This window comes from Scyliorhinus torazame, chromosome 31 (assembly GCF_047496885.1).
Source record: "Scyliorhinus torazame isolate Kashiwa2021f chromosome 31, sScyTor2.1, whole genome shotgun sequence".
Classification (NCBI taxonomy): domain Eukaryota; kingdom Metazoa; phylum Chordata; class Chondrichthyes; order Carcharhiniformes; family Scyliorhinidae; genus Scyliorhinus; species Scyliorhinus torazame.
Genome location: NC_092737.1, coordinates 12,527,983 through 12,553,872, shown reverse-complemented (window position 1 = coordinate 12,553,872; position 25,890 = coordinate 12,527,983). Strand labels below are relative to the sequence as shown.

The 25,890-nt window shown below is 54.9% G+C and overlaps 1 protein-coding gene across 1 annotated transcript in view; it reads left to right on the top strand.

Annotated features, from left to right (window-relative positions):
* Positions 1 to 1,557: 1,557 nt before the first annotated feature.
* trappc14 (trafficking protein particle complex subunit 14) overlaps positions 1,558 to 25,890 on the top strand; it is a 61,601-nt gene continuing 37,268 nt past the window's right edge. The window contains exon 1 of the mRNA XM_072493150.1: positions 1,558 to 1,693. The gene's annotated coding sequence lies outside the window, so the exon portion shown is untranslated. The remainder of the gene's footprint in view (positions 1,694 to 25,890) is intronic.

Genomic DNA, 25,890 nt, shown 5'->3' with positions numbered 1-25,890 from the left:
GCCGGGAGGCGTGGCTAGGGGCGGGGCCCAGGCTGAGGGGCGGGTCCCGGGCCGGGCATGCGCACTGATAGAGTCGCTCAGCGAATGCCTCAAGGGCTTCCCGGCTGGCCGGGAGGCGTGGCTAGGGGCGGGCCCCAGGCTGAGGGGGCGGGGCCCAGGCTGATGGAGTCGCAGTGCGAGTACCTCATGTGCTTCCCCGCCAGCCTGGTGCTCGGGAGCCCGGGCTGAGGGGGGCGGGGCTGGCGCCGAGGCTGAGGGCGCAGCCAGGTACCGGGGGGCGGGGGCTGGCGCCGAGGCTGAGGGCGCAGCCAGGTACCGGGGGGGCGGGGCTGGCGCCGAGGCTGAGGCGCAGCCAGGTACCGGGGGGGCGGGGCTGGCGCCGAGGCTGAGGGCGCAGCCAGGTACCGGGGGCGGGGCTGGCGCCGAGGCTGAGGGCGCAGCCAGGTACCGGGGGGCGGGGCTCTCAGTGAAGGAACGGGGGCGGGGCACGGAGTGAGGGGGCGTTGCCCGGAGTGAGGGGGCGGGGTCCTGACTCAGTGGGCGGGGCCCGGGCTCATGGGGCGAGATCTGGGCTCAGGGGGCGGGGCCCGAGCGGAGGAGCGAAGCCCGGGTCGAAGGGGCGGGGTCAGGGCCGAGGGGGCGGGGTCCGGCCTCAGGGGGCGGGGTCCGGCGTCAGGGGGCGGGGCCCGGTCTCAGGAGGCGGGGTCCGGTTTCAGGGGGCGGGGTCAGGCCTCAGGGGGCGGGGATCGGTCTCGGGGGGCGGGGTCAGGGCCGAGGGGGCGGGGTTCGGCCTCAGGAGGCGGGGTTCGGCCTCAGGGGGCAGGGTCAGGACCGAGGGGGCGGGGTTCGGCCTCAAGGGGCGGGGTTCGGCCTCGGGGGGCGGGGTTCGGCCTCGGGGGGCGGGGTCAGGACCGAGGGGGCGGGGTTCGGCCTCAGGGGGCGGGGTTCGGCCTCAGGGGGCGGGGTCCGGCCTCAGGGGGCGGGGTCCGGCGTCAGGGGGCGGGGCCCGGTTTCAGGGGGCGGGGTCCGGTTTCAGGGGGCGGGGTCAGGCCTCAGGGGGCGGGGATCGGTCTCAGGGGGCGGGGTTCGGCCTCAGGGGGCGGGGTTCGGCTTCAGGGGGCGGGGTCAGGACCGAGGGGGCGGGGTTAGGCCTCAAGGGGCGGGGGTTCGGCCTCAAGGGGCGGGGTTCGGCCTCGGGGGGCGGGGCCCGAGCGGAGGGAGCGGGACAGGCCCCGGGCATGCGCACTGATGGAGTCGCTGTGCGAGTACCTGATGTACTTCCCGGCCGGCCCGGTGCCGGATTACAGCCGCTACCGGAGCCTCCCCCGCCGGGCCCAGCTCTACCTGGGCGAGACGGCGCGCCTGGTGCTGGTGGTGCGCTGCCGGCCCGGGGAGGAGGGCTCGCCGCCGGGCGGCGCGGCCGGCTGGCCCGCGCTCTGCGCCTCGCTGTCCGCCCTGGCCAGCGTCAGCCCCGGGCTCCGGGAGCCGCCCCGGGCCCAGGAGGAGGAGGCCGAGCGGGAGGAGGCGGAGGAGGAGGTGGCCCGGCCTCGGCGGGGCCTCCCTGCCCGAGGACAGGAGCCGCAGCCGGCGCCCGGGGGGCAGGAGGGGGCCCGGCGGCTTCCGGGACTGCTGCCCGCTGCTGGCGCACGGAGCCGGGACCGGGGGGGCCGGCAAGGAGGGCGGCGGCAGGACGGTGAGTGAGGCCCGGCGGCCGGGGCGGGGTGAGGGCTGGATGGAGGGGGGGGGGGGTGAGGGCTGGATGGAGGAGGGGGGGGGGAGGTGAGGGCTGGGTGGAGGAGGGGGAGTGAGGGCTGGGTGGAGGAGGGGGGGGAGTGAGGGCTGGGTGGAGGAGGGGGGGGGAGTGAGGGCTGGGTGGAGGAGGGGGGGGAGTGAGGGCTGGGTGGAGGAGGGGGGGGGAGTGAGGGCTGGGTGGAGGAGGGGGGGGGAGTGAGGGCTGGGTGGAGGGGGGAGTGAGGGCTGGGTGGAGGGGGGGGGGAGTGAGGGCTGGGTGGAGGAGGGGAGGGGAGTGAGGGCTGGGTGGAGGGGGGGAGTGAGGGCTGGGTGGAGGAGGGGGGGGGGGGGTGAGGGCTGGGTGGAGGAGGGGGAGTGAGGGCTGGGTGGAGGAGGGGGGGGAGTGAGGGCTGGGTGGAGGAGGGGGGGGAGTGAGGGCTGGGTGGAGGAGGGGGGGGGGAGTGAGGGCTGGGTGGAGGAGGGGGGGGGGAGTGAGGGCTGGGTGGAGGAGGGGGGGGGGGAGTGAGGGCTGGGTGGAGGAGGGGGGGGGAGTGAGGGCTGGGTGGAGGGGGGGAGTGAGGGCTGGGTGGAGGAGGGGGGGGAGTGAGGGCTGGGTGGAGGAGGGGGGGGGTGAGGGCTGGGTGGAGGAGGGGGGGGGTGAGGGCTGGGTGGAGGGGGGGGGAGTGAGGGCTGGGTGGAGGAGGGGGGGGAGTGAGGGCTGGGTGGAGGAGGGGGGGGAGTGAGGGCTGGGTGGAGGAGGGGGGGGGAGTGAGGGCTGGGTGGAGGAGGGGGGGGGGAGTGAGGGCTGGGTGGAGGAGGGGGGGGGAGTGAGGGCTGGGTGGAGGAGGGGGGGGGGGAGTGAGGGCTGGGTGGAGGAGGGGGGGGGGAGTGAGGGCTGGGTGGAGGAGGGGGGGGGAGTGAGGGCTGGGTGGAGGGGGGGGGAGTGAGGGCTGGGTGGAGGAGGGGGGGGGAGTGAGGGCTGGGTGGAGGAGGGGGGGGAGTGAGGGCTGGGTGGAGGAGGGGGGGGGAGTGAGGGCTGGGTGGAGGAGGGGGGGGGAGTGAGGGCTGGGTGGAGGAGGGGGGGGGAGTGAGGGCTGGGTGGAGGGGGGGGAGTGAGGGCTGGGTGGAGGAGGGGGGGGGGAGTGAGGGCTGGGTGGAGGAGGGGGGGGGGAGTGAGGGCTGGGTGGAGGAGGGGGGGGGAGTGAGGGCTGGGTGGAGGAGGGGGGGGAGTGAGGGCTGGGTGGAGGGGGGGGAGTGAGGGCTGGGTGGAGGAGGGGGGGGAGTGAGGGCTGGGTGGAGGAGGGGGGGGAGTGAGGGCTGGGTGGAGGAGGGGGGGGGGGAGTGAGGGCTGGGTGGAGGAGGGGGGGGGAGTGAGGGCTGGGTGGAGGGGGGGGGGGGAGTGAGGGCTGGGTGGAGGGGGGGGAGTGAGGGCTGGGTGGAGGAGGGGGGGGAGTGAGGGCTGGGTGGAGGAGGGGGGGGAGTGAGGGCTGGGTGGAGGAGGGGGGGGGAGTGAGGGCTGGGTGGAGATGGGGGGGGAGTGAGGGCTGGGTGGAGGAGGAGGGGGGGGGAGTGAGGGCCGGCGGCCGGAGTGGGGGGGGGGGGGGAGTGAGGGCTGGGTGGAGGGGGGGGGGGAGTGAGGGCTGGGTGGAGGAGGGGGGGGGAGTGAGGGCTGGGTGGAGGAGGGGGGGGGAGTGAGGGCTGGGTGGAGGAGGGGGGGGGGGAGTGAGGGCTGGGTGGAGGAGGGGGGGGGAGTGAGGGCTGGGTGGAGGGGGGGAGTGAGGGCTGGGTGGAGGAGGAGGGGGGGGGGGAGTGAGGGCCGGCGGCCGGAGTGGGGGGGGGGGGGGGTGAGGGCTGGGTGGAGGAGGAGGGGGGGGGGAGTGAGGGCCGGCGGCCGGAGTGGGGGGGGGGGGGGGGGAGTGAGGGCTGGGTGGAGGAGGGGGGGGGGAGTGAGGGCTGGGTGGAGGAGGGGGGGGGGGAGTGAGGGCTGGGTGGAGGAGTGGGGGAGTGAGGGCTGGGTGGAGGAGTGGGGGAGTGAGGGCTGGGTGGAGGAGGGGGGGGGGAGTGAGGGCTGGGGGGAGTGAGGGCTGGGTGGGGGGGGGGTAGTGAGGGGTGGGGGTGGAGTGAGGGCTGGGTGGGGGGGTAGTGAGGGGTGGGGGGGAGTGAGGGCTGGGTGGAGGGGGGGGAAGTGAGGGCTGGGTGGAGGGGGGGTGTGGGCTGGGTGGAGGAGGGGGAGTGTGGGCTGGGTGGAGGAGGGGGGAGGGGAGTGTGGGCTGGGTGGAGGAGGGGGGGGTGAATGAGGCCCGGCGGCCGGAGGGGGGGTGAGGGAGGGCTGGGTGGGGGGGGGAGTGAGGGCTGGGTGGGGGGGGGGAGAGAGTGAGGGCTGGGTGGAGGGGGGGGGGGAGTGAGGGCTGGGTGGGGGGGGGGGGGAGAGTGAGGGCTGGGTGGAGGAGGGGGGGGGGGAGTGTGGGCTGGGTGGAGGAGGGGGGGGGGGAGTGAGGGCTGGGTGGAGGAGGGGGGGAGTGAGGGCTGGGTGGAGGGGGGAGTGAGGGCTGGCTGGAGGGGGGTGGAGTGAGGGCTTGGTGGAAGGGGGGGGAAATGAGGGCTGGGTGGAGGGGGGGGAGTGAGGGCTGGGTGGAGGGGGGGGGTGAGGGCTGGCTGGAGGGGGGGGGAGTGAGGGCTGGGTGGAGGGGGGGAGTGAGGGCTGGATGGAGGGGGGGGAGTGAGGGCTGGGTGGAGGGGGGGGGGTGAGGGCTGGGTGGGGGGGGGAGTGAGGGCTGGATGGGGGGGGGAAGTGAGGGCTGGATGTGGGGGGGGGAGTGAGGGCTGGGTGGGGGGGCGGAGTGAGGGCTGGGTGGGGGGGGCGGAGTGAGGGCTGGGTGGGGGGGGCGGAGTGAGGGCTGGGTGGGGGTGGGGGAGTTTGGGCTGGATGGGGGGGGGAGTGAGGGCTGGATGGGGGGGGGAGTGAGGGCTGGATGGGGGGGTGAGGGCTGGGTGGGGGGGGAAGTGAGGGCTGGATGGGGGGTGGGGAGGGCTGGGTGGCAATGGGTGGGGGTGAGGGAGTGAGAGTTGGGTGGCAATAGGGGGGTGAGACATCTGGGCACATTGGGTGATGGGCCGGATGCCAGCTGGTGATCTGTGTGCTGAAGTCTCACGGTTGGTGCATGTTGCTTCAAAACCTGTCATGGTGCTGGTGGGTGGTTGAATGTGTCTACATGGTGTTGGCACGGCTGTACTGACATTACAGGAGGTTGCCTCAGTTTACGATCTTCATGCTCTGACACCAGTTAATTCTGTCTGGAGTGTTGGTAGTGGGGCGTCTGTGAAGGTTATTAATTGTTCTGTGGTTCAAATGCAGCCTTAAGTTGGTGACCATCTTTTTTTGCCTGAACAGACGTATTTGTTGACTGGACTAATTAAACTGGCTGGGTTTTTGGTGGCATTTTGCATCTATTTTCAGCTGCTAACATTCCGACAACAGGCAGTGTAAAATGAAGAGGTGTTATGTATTGGAGTACCTGCACTCCAGAACCATTGACCCATGTGTCCAATTAAGGGGCAATTTTAGCTTGGTCAGTCCGCCCTACCCTGCACATCTTTTGGGTTCTGGGGGCGAAACCCATGCAGACACGGGGAGAATGTGCAAACTCCACACGGACAGTGACCCAGAGCCGGGATCGAACCTGGGACCTCGGCGCCGTGAGGCGGCAGTGCTACTCTGCACATCTTTATGGGTTCGTGGGGGTTCTCGGGGAGAATGTTCAAACTCCACACGGACAGTGACCCGGGATGGAACCAGGGGTCCTCGGCGCTGTGAGGCAGCAGTGCTGACCAAAGTGCTGTCCTCGCCAAACTGTGTAATTTTCAAATGCTCTTGTGTAATCCCTCAGGACGGTTTACTACATTTGTATAAATGCGATGTATCGGAATGGTTAAGAGCCCAGCTGCCTTCGAGTGGCCCACTGTGTTGCTGGATCCCTCCCACGCCAGAAACCGGTTTGGCCGGTCACATTCTCGGCTCTGATTCAGAGCCGGTGGCTTCGAACCCCGTTTCAGACTTGAGGCCAAGAGCAGAGGCAGACACTTTGCAAATGAACCTTTTGCATCGCAAACTCCCATCTGCCTGGGTTTGCAGCGGGGCGGGTGACACAAAATGTCCTGTGCGGTATGGTTCTCTAGCCCGCCTTGGCAAATCTTCCTCCGTCAACTAACACCCTGAACTGATCATCCGCTTTATTGTTTTGTTCACTTGTGTTGGGGTTGCCCGCGTGCAAATTTGCCCGTCTCGTTTATTGACTCAACAGTAATTAATTAGTCATAAAGCGCTCAATGAGGGCACAGTGACATGTTGCGCAAGTGCGACGTTCCTTTTCTGCGCCACCTAGTCCCTTGCCATCTCCTGATGCGGCGCAAGGGCAGGTCATTGCGCCCTTTTTTTTGCCTGTGCCACGTCTCTTGAAGAAGCCAGCCCCCTGGTCCTGAGTGCAAATCGGGAAGATCCTCCTCGGCTTCACGCTGCAGCCTTCCCACATGCAGCACCTGTTCGCTCTGCCGCCTCTGACCCAGTTTCCAGCGCTCTCCTTCAGGATGTGCGCGTCCTGTATCCTGGTCACAGGACTTGAATTGTATTTGCAAGGAAAATAAGTAGAAGAATAGGGCTTGCCACAGCCACTGCATCGGCTGTAGTACAGGGGGGTGGGGTGCATTGTCGAGTCCTGGATACTGTTCTTTCAGCTGATTCCCTCTCACTCTCTCTCTTTTTGGATTCTGCCTTTTCAGGCACTTGTCCAGCTTCCACATATGACGGCAGACTAAAGGCTGGCTTCTTTACACTCCGAGAAGGTTGAGCGTCACCTGGTAGAATAATTGTAACAATCTTTATGAGTGTGGCAAGTAGGCCTACATTAACACTGCAATGAAGCTACTGTGAAAATGCAATAAAGGGGTAAACATCGAGACGGTGTTTCCACTGTGGGGCCAAGTCCAGAATTGGGGGCCATCAATGTAAGATAGTCAAGCCCTGCCCTGGGCAAGTATGCAGTCAATCCTAGCCCCACTTGACCTGGAGCCGCAACATAAGTGAAATTAGATGTTATTTCAAAATACTCGAGGTCCGTGGTTGAGCCGAAATAAACAGTCGCCAACTTTGTAACTTTAACACCTTTTATTATCATAGAATTTACAGTGCAGAAGGAGGCCATTCGGCCCATCGAGTCTGCACCGGCTCTTGGAAAGAGCACCCTACCCAAGGTCAACACCTCCACCCTATCCCCATAACCCAGTAACACCACCCAACACTAAGGGAAACTTTGGACACCAAGGGCAATTTATCGCGGCCAATCCACCTAACCCGCACATCTTTGGACTGTGGGAGCAAACCGGAGCACCCGGAGGAAACCCACGCACACACGGGGGAGGATGTGCAGACTCCGCACAGACAGTGACCCAAGCCGGGAATCGAACCTGGGACCCTGGAGCTGTGAAGCAATTGTGCTATCCACAATGCTACTCTGCTGCCCCAATTATGTACAGTATTATAATTAAACTGGCAGAAAAATGTAACTGACTATCTAATGCCCCTTTCCCAACACCCACCCAGTCTTTCCAACTACCCCCCCTCTCTATATACACACACCGACAAACACTCACACAAACAACACAGTGGGGGGGGAAAAGGTGATTGAGCGATAAAGAAAATATTTCGTGGATGCACTGGGATGGCTTCCAGTTAATGCCTTTTTGGAGTTCAACCTTTCATTTCTGTACTTGTATTCCAAGCTTGACATGGTTTTTCTCATTCACCCGAGGAAGGAGCAGCGCTCCGAAAGCTAGTGATTCGAAACAAACCTGTTGGACTTTAACCTGGTGTTGTGAGACTTCTCACTGGTTTTTCTCTGGCAAGGTTGTCTACTCTCTCTGCAGATTCTGGATTAGTTCAAGCTTCCAGCAAAGGATGTGCCGGGCGCGCGCTGGTTTTAGAACAATAGAGCAGTTTTTCAGCGACTGGGACTATCCCTTTCACTTCCAAGATCTGAACACTTCTGCCAAGCTCTCTGCGAAGCATCAGGCAGGAGCCAATCACTGACTGTTGTCAGGGAGATCACTGTCCCTGGCCATCCGCACCGGCTGCCGGTTAACCAATCGAACCGATTTCTTCCAAAACCAGCTCCTTAAGATTCACCCGGCGCCAACGAGTCTGTCCTCGCCTCTCCAAATAACAAAACCTGAGAACACGATGTCCTGACAAGTGGGCTGCTTCAGCTTGAGTCCTCTACTTGAAGGCACATTCCGATTCGTGTTGTCATGTGAGAGTACCTTTAAGAAATGGGTGTTTACTACTGCAGTGATGTCAGAGAGTGGGTGGAGCTGGACTCTCTGTCAGCTTTTTACTTTTGTTTTAGGCTGTTTGCTGCAGTGTGTTTTAGTTTCGTTTTCAGTGTTGGAGCTGAAGCCAGAAAGAGCAGGTGTACTGCTGTTCTCTCTGCCATCAAAAGACTATCTCTTGATCATTTTGTGAATTCAGAATTATAAATGTTCTTAGTAGTGAATGTAAACCTAATGTGCTTCTGTTGAAAGGTGTTGTAAGTCGTGTGGATGTTAAAAGGAAAGCTTAAAGGATTACTTAGTGTTGTATTCTTTGGGGGTTGTATTTGAATTAATGGTTGCTAAGATATTCACTGTTTGTTTTAAAAAGGTTAACTTGAGTTCATAGAATAAACATTGTTTTACTTTAAAAAAATTATTTTCCATTTCTGCTGTCCCACACCTGTAGAGTGGGCCGTGTGCTCCCCATACCACAATCGAGTAAAAGTTGTGGGTCAGGTGATACACTTTGGGGTTCTCTCAACCCTGGGCCATAACCGTGTCCACAAATTAAAATTAATAAAAGAAAATGGGAACAAAGGAAAGAAACTGGAAGGACTCGTGCATAACTAATAAATTAAATCGGGAATTCAAAAGAAACATTTTTACCCAAAGAGCCATCATATAGTGATGTCCTTTAGTTCTGGTCTTCCTGACAAGTGGAAGCATCCTCTCTGCGTCTACCCTATCCCTACCGTGGGGCAGCACGGTAGCACAAATGGATAGCACTGTGGCTTCACAGCGCTAGGGTCCCGGGTTCGATTCCCCGCTGGGTCACTGTCTGTGCGGAGTCTGCACGTTCTCCCCGTGTGTGCATGGGTTTCCTCCGGGTGCTCCGGTTTCCTCCCACAGTCCAAAGACGTGCAGGTTAGGTGGATTGGCCATAATAAATTGCCCTTAGTGACCAAAAAAAAAAGGTGGGAGGCGTTATTGGGTTACAGGGATAGGATGGAAGTGAGGGCTTAAGTGGGTCGGTGCAGACTTGATGGGCCGAATGGCCTCCTTCGGCACTGTATGTTCTATGTCTATGTTAATGTTAAACCCTATCGGAATTTTAAATACCTCTATTAGGAGACCCCTCTAGAGAAGCGAGCCCCAGCCTGTTCGGTCTTTCCACACAATGTCCATTCCGAGAAGAGAGAATCGAACAAGAAGCAATAAGGGCCGGAGAAATAAGATTGTTGTGCCAGGTGAAGAGCTAGAACAATGGCACGGACTCGATGGGCTGAGTGGCCTCTCGCATTCCGTTGCCATTTTGACAGTGTAAGTGTTGGCGGCACCCGAGCATTCAATATTGCCGAAACGGGAGACATGTTGTCGACGTTTGTCATCTTGCGCTGCCCAGGACAAACACAAGAATGCCAAATTTCCAACAATCATGACGACCCATGCCACAGAAAAGAGTGCTGATTGGCACGCCGACTCTGCCAGTTGCCACGGGGAAAGCAGTGGAGAACTTTAGGCTCCTGGGTAATTCGAAAAAGGCACTGCTTGAGCATGTTCCTTTTGTTGGCAGAGATTGGGTCCCAGCTATGAATATGTGTAGCTTCGAGCAAGTGTAAATGAGCCACGTTACAATTCGATGGATTATCTAAAATTGGTTGTTCAGGTAGCTAGTAGTGCACTCAGGATTGTGCAGCACAGAATCAGAGCTGATAATAGACATTTTGTTTTTGATTTAGATTTGAATTTACTGTCACTGTTTACTTTCACTGTACAGTGAAAAGTATTGTTCTGCGTAAAGTCCAGACATATCGTTCCATACATGAAAAACATACGATAGATACACAATGCCGATACATAGTCACAGATATCGGGTGAAGCATACGGAATGTACTGCTACTCAGTAGAGAAGATGTGTTGAGAGATTAGTTCACTCCGTAAGCAGCGGGGGCGAAGCTGTTTTTGAATCTGTTATTGCAAGTTCTCAGACATTTGTATCCTTAGTTTCCTGAGGAAGTATAGGTGCTGTTGTGCTTTCTTGGTCGTAGTGTCGACATGGGTGGACCAGGACAGATTGTTGGTGATGTGCACACCTAGGAATTTGAAGCTGTCCGCCATCTCCACCTCGACCCCGTTGATGCAGACAGGGGTGTGTACGATACTCCGCTTCCTGAAGTCGATGACCAGCTCCTTAGTTTTTCTGACGCTGACAGAGAGATAGTTGTTGTTAAACCACTCCACTAGGTTCTCTAGCCCCCTCCTGTACTCTGACTCGTCGTTATTTGAGATCCGACCCACTATGGTCGTGTCGTCAGCAAACCAGGCTATGCCAGCCCTGGGCTGGTTCAGTATGGTCTGTACGAAAACCATTTGATTCTATCAGCCAGTTGTTGGGTGATGCGGCCTACGTAACCTGGCGGGAGGCAAATTCTACACTACCAAGTGACTGTCTTCGCATCGTAAGCCCATTGTTGGGCTCAATATTTGTCCGAGGCCGTGAAGGATATGGAACACATCCCGATGTGTCTTTGCATCTATGGAGTGGGGCAGGAAGCAGGAGTTTACAACAGCATTAGCCTCGGGCAGGAGTTGGCCTGTGTGTACTCCATAGGGGCATCGCCTGTGAAATGCAGGCTTGCGATGCTCGGGTTAGAGAAGAGGGATTTTCGCTTGTCTGCTGCGAATGGCGACATTAAAGAAAGAGTGCAAAATCAATAAACCGCTAATGGAATTATAAATAGCGGCAGTGCCGAGGAATTGAAAATGGATTTTCTTGCCGAGCTGCTGTGTGTTAATGCACTCCTGGCCTTGTTTCGCAGACCTTCCATCGCAATTGATTGTGAATCTTGTTTATTCTCCAGCAAGTGTTCCGTCATTACCGCTGGCCTCTGAGGAAGGTTGTGAGAGGGGTTGAAGTGATGGATGAGAATTGAACACGGAGCTGTTCTGTCAGATCTGCTGTGCTCCGCGTTTAGACTGCAGCAGATTCTCCTGTCTGTTACGTAGGCCGTTGGCCGAGGCCAGAGCTTTATTGCAATTGAGTTTCCACCGAGTGCTCTCGGGTCAGACGGCTCGTTCCTGGGCGGGCCGAAATGGAGGGCCGAGGCCGCAATCGTGATCGGCCATGATCTGATTGAATGGCAGAGCGGGGCCGAGTGGTCCCCTTGCTGCTTCCGATTCGTATGTTGGTGAATCTCCCGCAGCCCGTGACTTGGCATCACGCTGCCCCTGCTCCTGTTTGGCTGTCGGTTGTTGCAGTTTTGAACCCCCCCCCCCGGTCTTGTGGGTTCAAGTCCTCAGTGCCAGCTCTGAGGGAGAGCTGCACTGTCAGAGGGCACTGTCTCTTGGGCGAATCTTTAAACCATGTGTCACATTTGCCATTAACCAACAAGGAAACATCGACGTTCCCTACACACACCATCCACTTTGTACAAGTCCTTGCGTTTTGTATTCAGGATGGAGCATCACCTACTTTTTTGCTACAATACGTCGGTGCAAAGCCGCATCGGTTCATTTTAACAAAAAACGGGTTGTATCACCCCTCTCCGATTCCTCAACAGAAATGGAGGATGTACGGGCCGAGGATCCTCAACAGAACTGGAGGACGTGTGGGCCAAGGTTCCTCAACAGAAATGGAGGATGTACGGGCCAAGGAGCCTCAACAGAAATGGAGGATGTACGGGCCAAGGAGCCTCAACAGAAATGGTGGACATGTGGGCCAAGGATCCTCGACAGAAATGGAGGATGTACGGGCCAAGGATCCTCAACAGAAATGGTGGACGCGTGGGCCAAGGATCCTCAACAGAAATGGTGGACGCGTGGGCCAAGGATCCTCAACAGAAATGGAGGACGTGTGGGCCAAGGTTCCTCAACAGAAATGGAGGATGTACGGGCCAATGGACCAACAATGCACGTATCGATTAAAGTGAAGTACGTGCGGTGAGGGCATTGATTAAATGGTTGCTAGGACACATAGTAGTCAGGAGATATCCACCTATAACGATTCAGACCGGCTCTGGTTTCTTCCTTCGCTAATCGGCAATCAGGAGTATAACATTCAAAGCCATCGCCCTCTTCCTGGTGACTTATCATTTCCATCAGGTGTGTCTCGTATGCGATGGGCCTGGAGGATCGCTCTACTCTAGCACACCTTGTCCCTTTCCCAGGGACACCACCGCAGCTGGCATTTAAATAGCTTTTTGGCAAAGCCAAATGTCCCAACACTTTGCACGGGAGCGGAATCGAACAGAAATTGGCACCAAGCTGAAAGAGGAGATAGTGAGGGGGTTGGGCGACCCAAGGCTGGTCAAAGGAGGCAGGTTTTAAGGAGGGTGGTCAGGGAGGATCGAGGGTAACAGATTAACAAAGAGTTGTGGAGCGTGGCAGAGCTCAGGCAGCTGATGGGTGGAGTGAAGGGTCCAGAGTTGGAGGGACATTGTCATCTTGTGAGGTGTTGGAGGAGATTACAAAGAGGGGAGGCATGAGACCATCGAGGGTACAGCCTATGTGCACAGGTTGCCCTAGCGGGCGGTTAACGCTGTGGGGTTGGCGCTGTTGTGCGGAGGGTGCTAACTGAGTTGGGCAGTGGGTGCAAGCTCAGACAAGCGGGATTGCGCACGGTCCCCCAGGCCACTGGTGGGGAGAGAATCTCCCTGGCTGCAGTCAGCTCCTAGCTCTGGGGCTGATTAGCACAGGGCTAAATCGCTGGCTTTGAAAGCAGGCCAGCAGCACGGTTCAATTCCCGTAACAGCCTCCCCGAACAGGCGCTGGAATGTGGTGACTAGGGGCTTTTCACAGTAACTTCATTTGAAGCCTACTTGTGACAAGCGATTTTCTTTTCATTTCATATTTTTCATTTCATAGTTACTGGTCTAACGCCAGCCTTACAAAGTGACCGCTACATTTTTAACAAGACAACTGAACTCCAAACACAGTGCCAGCTCTCCAGATTAAATGGCCTTTAATCATTCATTAGCAGTAAAGCCAGATCAAAGATTAAAAGGAAATCCTCAAAATAGATCATTTTACAAGCAGCTACACCGCACGCAGTCTGTTTAAAAACCTGTTGTCTGGTTTGACCATTTAATTTTCTAGTTAGCAAAGGAGTGATTAATAGAAGATTAAAGTTAATCCGGGCAAAGGCCAATGGGGGTAAAAAAATGTCTTTTATTTTCTCTCTTGTGGTTTGGGAGGAGATCTGATCCCTTTTGACTTGGTGTGATGTTGTATCGCCAACGCGTGGGCCATTTCTTGCCCGTCGCTAATTGCCCTTGAGATTGTGGCGAGTATTGATTGAAGGGTGTCGTGACAACGTAGACGTGGAAAGAATGTTTCCCCTAGTGGGGTAGTCCAGAACTAGGGCTTGTTTTAAACTTGGGGCCTTTTGGGAGAGAGATTAGGAGAATTTCTTTCTTTCAGAAGGTTTGCGACTTTGGAACTCTGCCTCGGAGGGTGGGGGGTCAATAAATATTTTTAGGGTTAAGGTTTATAGATTCTCGCTAGGCGAGGGTGTCCAAGGTTATCGAGGGTAGATGAGCATGCGGAATTAGAAACATCCATGGACGATGGAAGGATATGCCTGCCTTGGAAAGGGTCCAGAGGAGGTTAACAAGAATGATCCCTGGAATGAAGAGCTTGCCGTATGAGGAACGGTTGAGGACTCTGGGTCTGTACTCGTTGGAGTTTAGAAGAAGGAGGGGGGATCTTATTGAAACTTACAGGATACTGCGAGGCCTCGATAGAGTGGACATGGAGAGGATGTTTCCACTGGTAGGAGAGACTAGAACCAGAGGACACACACTCAGGCGAAAGGGGCGATCCTTTAAAACAGAGATGAGGAGGAATTTCTTCAGCCAGAGGGTGGTGAATCTGTGGAACTCTTTGCCGCAGAAGGCTGTGGAGGCCAAATCACTGAGTGTCTTTAAGACCGAGATAGATAGGTTCTCGATTAATAAGGCGTTATGGGGAGATGGCAGGAGAATGGGGATGAGAAAAATGTCAGCCATGGTTGAATGGGGAGGGAGGGGGGAGCAGGGGGATGTGGGACAAAGACCATGGAGGGATTGATTGCAAACGAGGGTGAGATTTTAAAATCTAGGCATTGCTCGATCGGCAGTGTGTAGATCAGCGAGCAGAGGGTGAGAGGAAACGGGACGGTGTGAGTTCAGAGTCGTGACTTACTCAGGATTATGCTGGGTGTAACTTGGGAGGCTGGCCAGGAGCGCGTGGGAATAGTGAGGTTGTGAGGTACCAAAGGCCTGGATTAGGGCTACAGCAGCAGACGGGCTGAGGCCGGGACAGAGTCAGAATCATGAAAGGCCCCTATTAACCTTCCAGGATGACATCCAGACACAGCCAGCCAGGTGGTTCTGATGGAATCAAGTAAGCTTACGCCGTTGTGGTTAATGTGTGAAAACCTTTTCATTGCGATTAAAGTAATGAGATAATGAATAGAGTTTACTCTGCAGTGCATTGTTAGGAATGCATGGTTCTGTGTAGTATGTAGCCTGCGGTAGTGTGGCATGGCAAGTTGTAACACGCTGCAGGTTTGACGATAGCTCCAAGACTAAAGTTTACATGATTTAGGCATTTGCGGAACGCCCAGCCCAGATAGTGTGTCGATGCCTTGGAGATATTCAGTTTGTGATCCTGTGCAAGGTTCCCGTTGGACTTTTCTCTGGCTGCTATTTTTACCACGCTCTTTGTGACGACCGATAACTCTTTTTCCTCCCCAACTTAGTGATGTGTGAGAGCGCAGTGGTTGTCTTACTGGGCCCACCATCCGGAGACGGGAGGCCAAATAAACGGCCACCTTTTAAGTTCAATGCGAACCGTTAGTCCAGCTTTGCTTAATGAGAGGCTCCAACTTTCTTCAACCCGATCTGTTTTGGCCGCGGTCTGCGTGCACCTTCCTCGGCCATCAGGTCCTGGGGTGGGTCTCCCACCCGGAGGTGGGTGGGGCGGGGAGGGGGGGGAACGCTACCCACTGCGACACACAGTCTTCATCGCAGCTGTGTCAGGATGGGAAATGTACGCAGTCCTCACCAGCGATGCCGCCCTCCTGTGCGTGACGAACAGAGAGGCAGATTTTTGCTCTTCTATTTCTCGAGCCCCGTTCGAAACTCCCACTCCCAGCCGCAAGGATCAGCTTCTGCCTCGCTGCGTAGCCCTGGGTTTGACTCCCGGCCGACACTCCCAAGCGCAGTTGCCGAGCAAGTGCTGTATGGTCAGAGGTGTCATCTTTTTCGGGCTGGGCGTTATCTGCACCGCCCCCTCGGAAAGATCTCCCGCTTACTATTTCAACTCATAGCGGCGGCTGCAATTCCCCCATCGCAAAATGACCACACTTCAAATTTTAAAAACGTTGTTGGTTGTAAAGCACTTTGGGATGTCTTGAGGTTGCCTCACAAATGTGAGGTAATGCATTTTGGAAGGTCTAATGCAGGTAGGGAATATACAGTGAATGGTAGAACCCACAAGAGTATTGAAAGTCAAAGAGATCTAGGAGTACAGGTCCACAGGTCATTGAAAGGGGCAACACAGGTGGAGAAGGTAGTCAAGAAGGCATACGGCATGCTTGCCTTCATTGGCCGGGGCATTGAGTATAAGAATTGGCAAGTCATGTTGCAGCTGTATAGAACCTTAGTTAGGCCACACTTGGAGTATAGTGTTCAATTCTGGTCGCCACACTACCAGAAGGATGTGGAGGCTTTAGAGAGGGTGCAGAAGAGATTTACCAGAATGTTGCCTGGTATGGAGGGCATTAGCTATGAGGAGCGGTTGAATTAACTCTGTTTGTTCTCACTGGAACGAAGGAGGTTGAGGGAGACCTGATCGAGGTATACAAAATTATGAGGGGCATAGACAGAGTGGATAGTCAGAGGCTTTTCCCCAGGGTAGAGGGGTCAATTACTAGGGGGCATAGGTTTAAGGTGAGAGGGGCAAGGTTTAGAGTAGATGTACGAGGCAAGTTTTTTTACGCAGAGGGTAGTGGGTGCCTGGAACTCGCTACCGGAGGAGGTAGTGGAAGCAGGGACGGTAGTGACATTTAAGGGGCATCTTGACAAATACATGAATAGGATGGGAATAGAGGGATATGGACCCAGGAAGTGTAGAAGATTGTAGTTTAGTCGGGCAGCATGGTCGGCACGGGCATGGAGGGCCGAAGGGCCTGTTCCTGTGCTGTACATTTCTTTGTTCTTTGTTCTTTGCGGGGCGGGCTGTAGACATGTGAGCTCTTCCGCAAAGATCAATTTCATAGAATCATAGTGCAGAAGGAGGCCATTCAACCCATCGAGTCTGCACCGGCCCTTGGAAAGAGCACCCTACCCAAGCCCATGCCTCCACCCTATCATGACAAGTTTTTGTAAGTTGCCCTTTTTCCCCTCGGCCGCACGGGTTCAAGGGAGGCGAGATCGAGTTTATTAAAATACCTTTCACGTACCCATGCTCCCCATTCCCACCCCTTCCCCGCTCTGATGTATCAGAGTACAGTACGGTCGCCCCGTGGTTAGAATTGTTACTTCACAGCTCCAGCGTCCCGGGTTCGATTCCCGGCTTGGGTCACTGTCCTGCACGCTCTCCCTGTATCTGCGTGGGTTTCCTCCGGGTGCTCCGGAGGAGTGTTACTGTAAGCCTACTTGTGACAATAATTATTATTATCGGCTTAAAGCTCCTTCTCGCAGTACTTCCTGCGGCGGGAACTACATTTCGAAAGTGCATCGTTGGCTGTAAAGAAGTTTGAGACGCCCGGTAGTGGCGAAGAACACTATATAGATGCACATCTGCCTTTTTGTTTAATCCCCAGCTGCTCTTTGCAGCGATTGAAGTTCAGAGCCTTTGTCGTGTGCTCGTGTGAAGCAGGTTGAAATGTTAGCCTGTCTGATAGATTGCTACTGCTGCAATGAGCCCCGTACACAACCCCTGTACTCGGTGACTTATACAGAGGATGATTTAATTCTGTGCACAGGTGTTGAGGGTTTCTGCTTTGAGCTGTTCGTTTTCCCTCCCTTTTCTTCTTGTCTTGCTTCTTTTCTTGGGGAGTGGGATGAGAAGAACAGATTCTCTTTTTAAACTGCGCTTGAAGTTTTTCGTCTAAATGCCGACTGCTTTTTAATTTTGTTCCTCCCTTTAACCATGTACGTTTGTTCTGGTCGTGTCCTATCTCTCGTGCGGTTCTGGGTCGTCTCCTTCGGCACCACATCGGCGATTTTCCTCCACCCGCCCCCCCCCCTTTTCTCTGGGTGATGAAGACACCCAAAAGATCATAACGTAGGGACAGCAGTAGGCATTCAGCCCATGTGGCCTGCTTTGCCATTCAATATGAAAATGCTCGATCATCCACCCCACCGTCACTTTCCCCCCGCACTATCCCCATATATTTTTCGCATTGGCTATTTAGAGTCCTGTCAATCTCTGCTTTAAACATACTCGATGACTGAGCTTCCACAGCCGCCCAAAGGTTCACAACCCTCAGTAAAAATAAATTCTCCTCCTTTCGATCCGAAGTGGCTTCCCCCTAGTCGTGGGCTTTGGTATGAGCCCGTTTGCAACACTCGGTCGGGGACACCTCTTGTCCCGACTTGCTGGGCACCCTGAAACCAGAGGCCGGAAGTGTTAAGACCGTCACTCCCAAATCCAATCAGGAATCCAGGAGGAGCCTCTTTACCCAGAGAGTGTGGAACTCGCGACCACAGGGAGCGGTTTAGATGCATTCGGGGGAGGTTAGATGGACGCGGAGAAAGGATTAGGAGGATCTGGTGATCGGGTGAGATGGAGGGACGAGGCTCGTGCAGAGCATAAACTTCAACATGGACTGGTTGGGCCGAATGGCCTGATTCATAGAATCTGTACATTGCAGAGGGAGGCCATTTGGTCCATCGAGTCTGCACTGACCCTCAGTGCTACCACACCGAGGCCCAATCCCCAGCTCTTTCCCATAACCCTTAAACCCACCTAACCGTTGGACACTAAGGGACAATTTAGTGCAGCTAATCCACCTAACCTCACATCGTTGGACCGTGGGATGCACGGAGGAAACCCACGCAGACACTGGGGGAACGTGGAAACTCCACACAGTCACCCAAGGTCGGAATTGAACCCGGGTCTCCGGCGGGTGAGGCAGCAGTGCTAACCACTGTGCCGCCTGGGGAGTTAATCGTGTACAGCTTCTTTCACAGTCTGAGAATGTTCCAAAGTGTTTCACAGCCAGATTTGAAGCGTACTCATTGTAATGTCTGAAATATGGCAGCCAGTGTGAGCACTGCAGGCTCCCGCAAACAGCAATGTGATCGTCAAATGTAGTGTTTTTTTGATTGAGGGGTGAATGTTGGCCCAGGACTCGGGAGATCGCCCCTGCTCTTCTTTGAAGTAGACCTTTTATGCCCACCCGAGAGAGGACATTCGGGGCCTTGGTTTCATGTCTCGTCCGAATGATGCCACCTCTGACAATGCAGCACTCCCTCCCTAACAGCACAATGGGTGTACCTACACCGCGGGGACTGCAGCGATGGAAGAAGGCAGTTCACCACCACCTTCTCGAGGACAATTGGGGATGGGCAGCAAATGCTGGCCTAGCCAGAGACCATTCAGTCCATTAATCTCATTCCAGCTCCTCTGGAGCGCGATTCTATTTCAGCAGCCTCACCGCACCAGGGACCCGAGTTTGATTCCGACCTCGGGCGACTGTTTGGAGTTTGCACATTCTTCCTGTGTCCGCCTGGGTTTCCTCCGGGTGCTCCGGTTTCCTCCCAAAGATGTGCAGTTGAGGCGGATTGGCCATGTTAAATTGCCCCTAGGTGGGGTTACGGGGATAGGGTGAGGAATTGGGCCCAGGTAGAGTGCTCTTTCAGAGGGTCGGTGCACGGGCGATGATCCGAATGGCCCCCTTCTAATGAAGGGATTCCATGATTCTATTTGAACAAAGAACAAAGAAAAATTACAGCACAGGAACAGGCCCTTCGGCCCTCCAAGCCTGCGCCCATCCAGATCCTCTATCTAAAACTGTCGCCTATTTTCTAAGGATCTATATCCCTCTGCTCCCTGCCCATTCATGTATCTGTCTAGATACATCTTAATTGACGCTATCGTGCCTGCCTCTACCACCTTCGCCGGCAATGTGTTCCAGGCACCCACCACCCTCTGCGTAAAGAACTTTCCACGCATATCTCCCTTAAACTTTTCCCCGCTCACCTTGAACTCGTGACCCCTAGTAATTGAGTCCCCCACTCTGGGGGGGGGAAAAAGCTTCTTGCTATCCACCCTGTCTATACCTCATGATTTTGTAGCCCTCAATGAGGTCCCCCCTCAACCTCCGTCTTTCTAATGAAAATAATCCTAATCTGCTCAGCGTCACTTCATAGCTAGCGCCCTCCATACCAGGCAACATCCTGATGAACCTCCTCTGCACCTTCTCCAAAGCCTCCACATTTGTGTCTGTCGTCCACTGGCCTTTCAGACAGCGCCTTCCAGATCACAACAGCTGCATTTTTAATAAAGTTCTCCTCATTTTCCCCCTCCAATTCTTTTACCAATAACCTTATCTCAGTCTCCTCTGATTGCTGACCCCCCGCGCCACTCCAAACAGTTTCTTTCCAGTTACCCTGTCAGAACTGGGGCAGCACGGTAGCATTGTGGATAGCACAATTGCTTCACAGCTCCAGGGTCCCAGGTTCAATTCCTGGCTTGGGTCACTGTGCGGAGTCTGCATGTTCTCCCCCCCCCCCCCCCCCCCCCCCCCGTGTCTGCGTGGGTTTCCTCCGGGTGCTCCGGTTTCCTCCCACAGTCCAAAGATGTGCAGGTTAGGTGGATTGGCCATGCTAAATTGCCCTTAGTGTCCAAAATTGCCCTTAGTGTTGGGTGGGGTTACTGGGTTATGGGGATAGGGTGGAGGTATTGACCTTGAGTAGGGAGCTCTTTCCAAGAGCCAGTGCGCACTCGATGGGCCGAATGGCCTTCTGCATTGTGAATTCTATGAACTCTTCATAAGTTTGAATCCCTCTATTAAATCCCCCCTAATCTTTGCTCGAAAGATAATTACAGTTGCTCTGTAATCTCCCCGTACACCAAGTGCCTCATCCCTGGCACCATTCTGGCAAATCTCCTCTGCACCCTCTCCAATCTGAAGCATGAAACCTAGTTTGACGTCGCTCTGCAGTGCTGAGGGACTGCTGCGCTGTCAGAGGTGCTGCCCATCTGTGCTGTGACCATTCTATGATTCCATTTTGTGTTAAACCGAGGTGCCGTCTCCCACCTTGGGGTACACGTAAAGATGCCTTGACACTATTAGAAGACAAGCAGGGAGTTCTCCCCAGCGCCCTCGGCCCCCGGCCTCATCCCTCAATCGACATCGCAAATGATCCAGTCATTGTCACATTGCTGTTTTGGGGAGATTGCGGTGTGTCAATTGGTTCCCTTGCTTCATTTTATTAATTCCCGGGATGTGGACAACGCTGGCTGGACCAACGTTTATAGCCCACCCCTAATTGCCCCTTGAGAAGGTGGAGGGTGAGCCGCCGCCTTGAACCGCTGCAGTCCGTGTGGTGTAGGTGCTCCCACTGTGCTGTCAGGGAGGGAGTTGCAGGATTTTGCCCCAGCGACAGTGAAGGAACGGCCGATATATTTCCCAGTCGGGGTGGTGAGTGACTCGGAGTGGAATCTCCGGGTGGTGGGGTTCCCAGGTATCTGCTGCCCTTGTCCTAGATGGCAGTGGTTGGAAGGTGCTGTCTAATAAACCTTGGTGAGTTGCTGCAGTGCATCTTGTAGACGGTACACACAGCTGCCGCCGTGCGTCGGTGGTGGAGGGAGTGAATGTGGACAAGGTGCCAATCAAGCTTTGCCCTGGATGGTGTCGAGCCTCTTGCACATTGTTGGAGCTGCGCCCATCCAGGCCCCGTACGTTACCACAGCGACCACACTTCAAGAATACCTCTGGTTGCAAAGTGCTTCGGGACGTCCTGAGGTTGTGGAGAGTGCTATAGAAATGCAAGTAGTTCTGTATGGCGGTGAGCGCCTCTAACACGAATGTGCCTGCGTTAGAATGCCAAGAAAGAAGTTTGTCCGTTCTAAATTCGGGGAACAGAGAAATCGCTTCTAAACCTAACTCATAAATAATGCAACGCTGGAGCAGAGGCTGCTATCTTGCAGATCAATTTCCATAAAATTGGTGCAAAGAGAGTTCTGAATTGTTGAACTGGTTGCTACCTTCGTTGGCTGATGAGAGGATTGCAGAATATTTTCAGCTCGACTGTGCACTCTTCGGCAGTGTGTGATTCCTTCCTTTTGCCGGAGTGACTGTTAAAAAGGCTTCTTAATACTTGGAAGAGCAACACAAGAGCCTCGAGCAAAAATGCCGTCATTGTTGCAATTGGAACCACTCATTCTGCTGGAACCGATCCCTGACAACCGGGTGCGAGCTCCGAGACGACACGCCCTCTATCTACGCTGCGTTTAATCCTTCCGCACTTCAATTTTGTCTATTTTTTGGGGTCTTCTCTTTCCCTCTTCTTCGCTTCTTTAATTGACAACACGTCCTCCATTGCCGACCGTGACTTCTTCCCCCCCCCCATGCCAAGAAATCTGTCTGATCCGTGGCCTTCGAATGATAATTATCCGAAGAGGAGACCGTGCGAAGTCTGCTGGGAAATGGAGCTGGCTCAGTTGATCTCAATCTTTCTTTTTTTTTAAATTTAGAGTACCCAATTCATTCTTTGCAATTAATGGGCAATTTAGCGTGGCCAATCCACTGTTGCCTTTTTTTCCCTTCTACTCTTTTACTCTGTCCTTTCTGTGGCTCCAATTATGGCAACCAGTGAGTTTGCCCTTCTTTCTATGTTATCTATGTCCTAATGCTTAGAGTCGCCAGGTATCGAATGATACCACCACAAGGTTCAACCGGCTATCGATCAAAGAGCCAAACACCAGTTAGTTAGTTCAAGGTCAATTAGTCATGCAACATAAACACTACTAGTTAAACTACACCTAACAACTAAGACAACCTGTACTTAACTTCAGGCACCCGGCTTAGGTCAGAGGAACAGTGGCTGCTGTTCGATTCTGGATCTATCGGGTCTGGAGGAGTAACTGCTGCTCAGCTGGGCTCATCCGTCTGGTAGCGAGCGTTGAATTGTTCTTGCTTCTGGTGTTGCTGCGATTGGAGATGGCCGTGACCGGGCACCAGGTCCAAGAGAGGACGAACATGTGAACTCTTCTTCTTATACTCGGGGGTTTTGGTGCTCTTTTGGGCGGTCCTTGGATTTGGGCCTTACTAATTGGGTGATCCCTGATCACGCCGTTCGATTCCTCAACCAATAAGTGGGAGGGGATCTGGATGGCTGGGCGTGTCCCAAGCGGCCACTGACCCCGTTGATTGCGTTTCCCTTGAACAGGGAGTGGCGCCAAAATGTCTGGGACTGTCCCGGTCGCTCGAGTACCAGCCCTTTGTTTTGGTGAAGACGGGCCATCAAATGCTAATTGGTCGGAAGTTCGATACCGCCTGGACTTGCTTTCAAATATGCATTTCAGGCTCTAAGCCTGCCTGAGTCTTGGCTTGTCCATTTTACCCACTAGGCTTTGCGAGTTTCTCTGTACCTAGTTGTAAGTGGCCATCCCAGATGGCTACACCACCTAGCCTGCACATTTTTGGGTTGTGGGGGCGAAACCCACGCCAGCACGGGGAGCATGTGCAAACTCCACACGGACAGTGACCCAGAGCCAGGATCGAACCTGGGACCTCGGTGCTGTGAGGCAGCAGTGCTAAACACTGCGCCACCGTGCTGCCCCGAAGTTGATCTCAATTTTGAGTATACTCAACGACGGAGCATCCACATCTCTGGGATGGAGAATCCCAAAGGTTCACAAACCTCTGAGCATAATCTTTATTGTCACAAGTAGGCTTACAGTAACATTGAAATGAAGTTACTGTGAAAATCCCCGAGTCGCCACATTCTAATTGGGTGATCCCTGATCACGCCGTTCGATTCCTCAACCAATAAGTGGGAGGGGATCTGGATGGCTGGGCGTGTCCCAAGCGGCCACTGACCCCGTTGATTGCCTGTTCGGGTACACGGAGGGAGAATTCTGAATGTCCAAATTACCTGACAGCACGTCTTTCGGGACTTGTGGGGGGAAACCGGAGCACCCGGAGGAAACCCACGCAGACACGGGGAGAACGTGCAGACTCCGCACAGACAGTCATCCAGGGAATCGAACCCAGGACCCTAGAGCTGTGAAGCCACAGTGCTAACCACTGTGCTACCGCGCTGCCCAATTATAAATATAAACTTCTCCTCGCCCTCTGTTTGAAATGGGTGCTCCTTGATCCTGAGACTGTGACGACACATCTATCCTGTCAATCCTCTTTAGGATTTTGCATGTAAGTGAGATCGCCTCGCGGTCTTCTGAATTTCAGAGATAATCGGTCATTCCTACTCGATCCCTTCTCACAGGACAGCCCTTTTATCCCGGGATTCCAGTCCAGTGAACCTCCGTTGAACCCTTCCTGAGGCACAGATAAACCTTCGTTAGGTACAGAAACTAAAACGGTCTTCCAACTCTGGTCTTACCAAAGTCCTGTACACTCGCGGAAAGCCATCCTCACGCATGTTGACGGCCGATTGAGCATAGCCTCGCTTTTAAAATCCTCGTTCTTTGTTTTAAAATCTCTCCATTCTAATTCCCCCCTGCCCCCCGCCCAATCTCTGCTCCTCCAGCCCTGCAACCCTCTTGGTAACTCGGCGCTCCTCAAGGACAGCACGGTGGCGCAGTGGCTAGCCATCGTGGTCCGTGAGCTGCTTTAGGTGTGGGTGTCACAGCGAGGGAAAGGCCACGAGGCGGCTGAAGATGGCAGGACCTGGGGGAACCCCTACGAGCTGCGGACAATCCTGCCCCCCCCCCCCCCCCCCCCCCGCCCCCGTTCCTTCTGCTCGGGGCTGACTCCGGACGCTGGAGATTTCGCTCCCACTCGACGCCTTTTGTCAGAGCTCCTCGCTGCCGAACAGGTTTATCGGTGGGCCGGCTTTTACGGAAGCCTGTGAGGAGAAGGCTGGCGGGGTTGGAGTTGCCCTGCTATCCCCTACCTCGATCATACCTGCAAAGTCTCTGTCCATTGGGTGGATGCCAGTGCAATAGCTGCGTTGAAACATCTAGGTTTGGTGGATTTATTTTCCATGCTACAGTCGGGGGGGGGGGGGGTGGTGGTTGTTGCGCATATTAAACTGGCTGTGCTTCCGCCCGCCCCCAAACTAGGGAGTCAAAGATCATGGGTACTGACAGGAAAGTGAGCCACACTGGGATCTTAGCGAATGGTGCAGCAGTCTCGAGGGGCCGGGTGGGCCTATTCTTGCTCCTAATTGTTTGTTTTTTTGTTCTAATAAATTTAGAGTATCCAATTCTTTTTTGTTCCCAATTAGGGGGCAATTGAGCATGGCCAATCCACCTGCCCTGCACATATTTGGGTCGTGGGGGGCGAAACTCGAGCAGACACGGGGCGAATGTGCAAACTCCACACGGACAGTGACCCAGAGCCGGGATCGAACCCGGGACCTCGGCGCCGTGAGGCAGCAGTGCTAACCACTGCGCCACCGTGCTGCCCTATGCTCCTAACTCTTGTCACCTTGTCGGATCTTGCAGGCTTCCATGACAACTGTGACTGTACTTCGCAACTGTGTCGATGCAAGCTGTAGCGCCAAAGTGTATTTATTTTTTTCGCCGTAACTCTTTTTAAACGCTGATGGGCCAATTGGAAAGTTTCAAAGTTTTTTTTCCCTCCATTGGGGAGGTATAAAAAGAATCATGGAACTAAGGTGGGGAGATGGAGGTAAGATGCAGATCAGAGCTAGCGGATAAGCTTGAGGGGCTGAATGGCCTCCTCCTGTTCCTTTTGTTATGAGCCGGGGTTTAGAAACTCCAAAGTCTGTTATAAAGTCCACCTGACCTACAACCTTTATGTTGAATTTGGCTAGGATTACATAAACAGCAATGATTTTAATCAATTATAAACATAAAAACACTCCACAGCAACAATAATCTATATATAATACTTAATGAGTTTCCCCTTAACTGTTCCAATTCAAAAACAAAATCCCATAAAGCAAAAACCCCTTTTTTAAGGGCATGGCCCAGCACTCTGTATTCTCACTTGAATAAGACTGGCTTTTCCTGAGATTCTGACCCCGTCTCACCAGGTTTAAACCCTTCCGGAAAGCAAACTATATATTTTAAGTTATCAAAACAGCAGGTAGCTATAATCAATCTTTTTTTTTTTCTGGAGCAAGTCTTGAAAATGAAATTGGAGAGAGAGACCGGCCAAAACATTTATTTTCTCTGTCTGTAGCCCACAGCAGACCAAAACTGAAAATGAAACTTTAAAAAAAAATCTCTGAGCCACAGCTCAGCTCCACCTACAAAAATGACATCACTGAAGCCATGTGATAAGACAAAATCCTTTCTTAAAGGATTTTGGAAGAAGGAGAGATGCTCTGATTGAATCAGAGTCTCGGCTGGGCAGGTGCCAAGAGGATGTTTTCAGGCATGGGGGAAGGATCCTGGGGTGATTGGGAGGGCGGGGGACATGGTTTAAAAATAAGGGTCTCCAATTTAAGATGGAGGTGAGGAGGAATTTCTTCTCTCGAGGGTGGTTAGTCTTCCGCAGAGGGCAGTGGAGGCTGAGGGTCACTGAATATATTCAAGGCAGAGTTGACAAACATTTAATCTATGAGCGAGTCAAGGGTTACGTGTAGCAGACAGGAAAGTGGAGTTAAGCCCAAACTCCGATGAGCCACCATCTTGCTGAATGGTGCAGCAGACTCGAGGGGCTGAATGGCCTCCTTTTACTTCTCGCCTTAATTCGCCAGCACGTGG